We start from the raw sequence: 6000 nt of genomic DNA, 5'->3' as shown, positions 1-6000 counted from the left end.
TGAATGCGTGTTTTTCATGTTGAAACATTGAATACTTTGTTAGTATTTTATCATGCTCACTTGTAGGCAGTGCTTTCTAATCCAGTCATGTATCAAGTATTACAGTTTACACTAAGACAGGTCTTATTTCCATTACTGGCTGCAAGGTTAATGAATGAATGAATGAATGCTAAACATGTGCAAACTGTCACTTTCTCAATCATTGATAATGTGAGTTAAAAAGTGCAATGTTTTGGTACTTTTTCATCAAAGTTTTAGAACGTTGTACCAAGAACAAGAATTATATTCGAATATCTGATCAAATGACTGAAACTACTGAGTGAGAGCCACTCCTGCAGCTTATAGTTTCTACTGTATCATACTCAAGTGGTAGGGTGAAGCCAAAGGTTCTCAGTTGCTTGCAATGTGCAACGTCACCACGAGATGCCACTAAATCTCACTCGTTCAGGTGCCAACCTGGTCTGGATTTACAGTATGTTGAGAAACACCCTTCATACATGCAGACATGGCTTCATTCCTCGGAACACTGTTTTCATTTATTTAAACTTTGTATTTCTTATCTCCCTCTCAGCTGCTCACTCTTGCTTTGATATTGTTATTTTTTGTGTCTGTGTGTCACACAGGAAGTGCATGTGTGCTCCCTAAGAGCTTTCCAGGAATCTGAGAGGGCTGTGAACTGTGTCCAATCCAAACTGTCAGTGCGGATGGTGACAATTCGTCCTGGTGACAGAGTGGTAAAGGAACGCGGTTATAATTTATTGTCAGCTGACGGGAGCCGACAGGAACAATGGTGCTAAATCAAGTGAAAATGTGTGCGTGTGGATAGCGGCGTGTGTGTGTGTGTGTGCCGTGCACGTACTACTGTTAAACTGAGAGTTATTTTTGTTTATCACTTTGTTAAATCAAAAGCCACTGTTTACCTTGCACTGCCCTTTGTTTTATGATATTTCATAGGTGCAGCAGGTTTAAATGCAACACAAAGAATATGTCTCTGCTGTAGAAAATTTAACCATCTATCTTCACTTTTCTCTCATCAGCATGAGCACACTTTCATTTTGGGTGTCATTATTCATAAATGACTGTGCCAATGTAAAACTCACTTTATTAATGAAGAATGGCACCGTTTTAGTTTCATTTTTTAAAATCATATACATTTTCTTGTTTGAAACACTTTTATTATTGAGCCACTTGTGCACTTGTGCTCACCCTGTGCTCCTTCACTTCCTTGTAGCAACAAACGTTCTAAACAAAAACTAGTTTGTATTGGTCAGACGGGAGGTCATGTGACACATTTTTCTTTAGGATATGTGTAATATAAACCTCGAGGAGAGTTTAAAACCACTGTACTATAAATGAACCCGTGTCGCTTTTGTGATTGATTTTAAAGGTTAGGACTACAGAGCCTCCATTTGTCTCCCTCAGCCTCCGTGTGACTGATAAAGAACTAATTGAGTGTGACACAATCCAAATGAGCTAAATATCTGATATCGTTAGTTTCTGCTTCAAAATGAGCGGCCGGCTCACTTTGCAAGGGTGAACTGTGTGTTTGCTGAAAGCAGTTAATAGTTCACTAATGAGCGCACAGACAGGGATTGATCAACTTTAAACCTCTGGAGACAGAAACTCTGGAGAGACGCCACAAGGAGACTCACTAATCATGAAGACAGGATTGTCCTGCTCTTGTGATTAATCGCCGCAGAAGGTTGTGAGAGAAAATGACATTCTTCTAAGGTGTCGCTGCTCAGTGTGTGTGCTGTGTTTGTGTAATGAACACATTTGCAAAGGGGCAGTATGTTTACCAGCAGAGGAGGATACTAACCGACAGTGACGCTATTGTTGATTCACACACCACACCAATACTATAGAGCAAATGTTAATGTCAAATGTTAATGTCAAATGTACAAACATGTCTTCACCCACTCATTTCACTCACTGTGCTCCAGCTAAATGTCACATGCACTTGGTGACACAGGTTGCTCTAAACAGACAACATGAGCTCTCATCATCTTTAGATTAGTCACAGCAGAGTAGTTTCCTCTTGACATTCCCTCACGTGAAGATGAGTCACGTACATGTGTCGAAAAGCAAATTTATTTTCCAAATTTTCCAATAATTTCCAATTATACCTTGTCGTGTTATATGAATATGACCAATGATGAATGATAAATATTAACTCCTCATCTTCAGTTTTCCCTGCATGGGAACTGAAAAGCAAACATTTGTTGTTAGACATATGAAACTGCCCTGTTTGTCATGCCACACTTCTGTCACTGTGTGTCACTATGTGGAAGCTTAGATGGGCCTCGTAATACTCTTCTATGCATCTCCTCAACATGCATGACATTACGTTCAAGACACATGCAAAGTCTATCTCCTCTAATGTTTCCAGCAGTTATTTCAGTTATTTCATTTCTCAATAAAGAGGAATTACATGTGTGCCTAAATAATAACACAACAGCCTGTGGGTGAAAAGGGAGAGGCTCAAGTTTAGTTCTGCTAATTTAATAGTGAAGACAGCAGCTGTTCCTGTTTACTCCATGGGTTTGGCACCTGTGTGTGTGTGAATGTGTGTCTTTTATCTTTAAAGTTTCTAATGCCACCAAGTTTCCTATATTCCAATCACCATCTCTAATCAACCATTCACTGCCTCGTAGATATTTAATAAATGATATAGATATAGATATTTGTTATATACTCTAAGTGTACAGTTAGTGTTGAATATTTATATATATTATATATTATAATATATTTGCCAAAATTTGAGATTTCCATTGGAACTTGGGGAAAAAATTTCAAACTTGAACTTTAAAAACACATTTAAGTTCAAAATAAACAGCCCAGAAGTGCACCAGACTCTCTGGGATAATGACCTCTCTTGGACCATCACAAAAACAAGACTAATGTTAAAAATAGTTCTATGGTTTTGCTGTGAAAATGGAGGACATGAGGGTCGCGGGGATGCTGGTGCCAATCCCAGCTGACACAGGGCGAAAGGCGGGGTACACCGCCAGTCCATCACAACCATTCACTCTCACCTTCACACCTATGGTGAATTTAGAGCGTCCAATTTGCCTAATCCACAAGCAAGCTCAACTTGACTATTTTCAAAGGAATAACATGTCATGTTAAATTGATTTAAATTAGAATTTTGTAAAAAGTGACAGCCCTACTGTCAGTCGTAGTTATATGTTTTATGTGTTTAAGCTGCTGCACCACAGTAAGTAACACTTTCACCTTGCCATAAGTCCACACAGAAATATCCACATTACTTTTCTCCATTGCTGTTCCATGTTAAACTACAAAGTATAGATTTCCTTTAAAACTGCATTTTCAGACTAACATATTTTTGTGGGAGAAGCCTCACACATGCACACACACACACACACACAAAGCCACTGAAGCATTCTAGCCTTTGACCTCAAGGTTAAGCAGGTGAGTCAAATGTTTGTGCTCGCATTCTCTCAGAGTGACGGCAACTGATGTCTGCTCAGGATTACTTTGGTCTGTAACCTCTAAAGTAGGATGGATATGGATTGATAACTTGAGCTGAATATCTGAGAACGGTCCAGAACCGGTTAAGCTTCACTGTGGAAAACTCCACTGTTGCGATGAACAGAATAAGTACACTTGTTCTTTTTACTGTGGTGAAACAGCTGTCACTGTCAGTGATAGACTAAAACAGAATCAAACACACGTTTAGTCTATTACATAAGACCATGTGTATGTGTGTGTGTGTGTGCGTGCGTACATTCTAAACGATCAGTTTGCGTGTCACTGGTGTTTCAGGATGAAGGACTTGAATGACAGATTTTGTCCTTGCTAGAATTTCCCTCTCGGTGACTGAGCTGTTACAGACACGTCAGATTGGATTCACTTTGTGTGATGAATCTCCTCACGCGGCGACCGTGAGGTGCACCAGGTCGTCCAGCTGAAGTCATGTGCACTGCAGGTCTGTGTGAGGCCGTGCTGTTTTACCTTAAGAGACCTGCACTAAATCAGGTTGTACCATGATGTGTCAGTTAAATCAAACATGTTATTGAAGTCCCAGACTTTCGACCAGGGTCTGTTGGGATGTTCAAGGTCACCTCCACAATGACACACTGTGTTAAATCAGGTAAGATATCTGCAGTCTGCAAGTGAATTCAGACCAAACATGTACTACACTACTGTATAATTGTACTGAGTTGCTTCAGCAGACTCACACCAGGTCCAACTCAACTGCTTCCTGTACCAGAACAGCATGCCTTGCCATTCAACATCTTCTGAAAGGAAGTAGTGCTGCACACTGAGCACAAGCCAAATACTACTCATCTTTGCTGTTTGTGCAAAACTCCCCCCATGTCCAACTCAGACCAGCTGTTGGCCAAAGACACAGAGCTTCACTGCTCGGTCAGCAATGATCCCTGCCTTACCCCAGACCCCTCAGATGCTGAGAAGTGAGATATCGGTCTCTTTTTACGAGGCTGAATAATTTAAAGCTGACACCCCATCACTGATTTATTCACTTGACCTCAAAGGACACTGATCTCTGAGTATCTGCTTAGATATCAGGGGGATCCTCGGCCTACACCACTTGACCACAGAGACTCACTTGATGGACACGGGCATCTTGATTGGTTAATTGGATATTAGACCAATTACGGACCTTTGATAACGGTTTTCATGATCCTATTTAGAGGAGAGTAGATAAGTAGATGATAACGCATGGCACATGTGAGTGGACACAGTGTGATTGACCAATAGGTGTGTGCAGGTGATGCCTGGGAACTTCCAGTTTCAAAAACTGACATGGCACAGGTCAAATCACAAATCTTGAGGGTTCAAAACGGGAGTTTGTTTTCTAACTTGGGGGTTGTCTTAATTGGGGGTGGAATTAAGAAATCCAGGATATCTAAGAAAGTGGAGCTGGCTGGATAAGTAGGCGTGGCTTGGTGAAGCCAGGTGAAACTAATCCTGGTAAATGTGCATTCACAGCTTTCTAGTAGACCCTGATGTCGATTAATAAGTATAATACCTATTAATAAGTATTTCCGGTCATCGGGCGCACACGTCTGTCTCTAAACCTTTGCGCAGAGCAAGACACGCACATAGACACACCCTCGCAGTGCAAAAAATGAGAAAACTGGAGCAGTATGCCGAAGGACGACTGTAACTTGGAGGACTAGCTTGATGCCGGCGGAAGCGGAAATGCCTCCGCTCGCTTCTATGTCAGTTGTGCTAACTTTACCAGCGCTTAATTGACGGTTTCATCATAGAAAAAGAACCACCAACGCCTTTCTCTCGCTGCAATTTTCGGCTGATGGAACTTAGACCCGACCAGACGAACGTCGCCATAAAGCAGCAAACAGAGGGAGGAATTACACTTATTCTTTCTTTCTCCATGAGCTGAGAAGAAGGACTGGCTAACTAGTTACCCTCAGACCAGTGCCATGTTTTATTTTCCCTGCGTCCTTGTTCAGATTCCGGACACCGAAGAAGCCTGGATTCAGACCGGTATTACAGACATCTGAAAGAGCTAAAAGTGAAAGACAAGCTTGCATGTTTAAAGGAGAGATGGGCAAAATGCAAATGCCTGAAAAGTGAAAACTTTTTGTTGTGTTTTTATTTTCATTAGATTGAATCTTTTAAAACAATAGTATCAGGCATGAAAATGGTGCTTTGGCGTGTCCTCGTGGTGATATGCAGTAAATGTATATCACCACTGGGCTATGTAACCACATTGTGGTTATATAGCTGTTTCCGGACAGGTGGAAATGAGGAAGACCACAGAGAAGGTTTATGGATGTTGTGAAGGAGGACATGAGGACAGTTGGAACAAAAGAGGTCACAAGATGGGGCATGATGGAGGCTGATCTGCTACAGCGACCCCTAAAGGGAGAAGCCATAAGAAGGTTTGGACACAGCCCTTGACTTACAAACTCCACTCTGTGTCCAAGTTCTGTTTCTCCTCTCCTCCCATCTCAGACTGACTTTGAACTGTGTGATGAAGCTTTTTTCTTT

This window comes from Solea senegalensis, linkage group LG8, assembly GCF_019176455.1.
Source record: "Solea senegalensis isolate Sse05_10M linkage group LG8, IFAPA_SoseM_1, whole genome shotgun sequence".
NCBI classification, from domain to species: domain Eukaryota; kingdom Metazoa; phylum Chordata; class Actinopteri; order Pleuronectiformes; family Soleidae; genus Solea; species Solea senegalensis.
Note: the sequence above shows the minus strand (reverse complement) of the source record.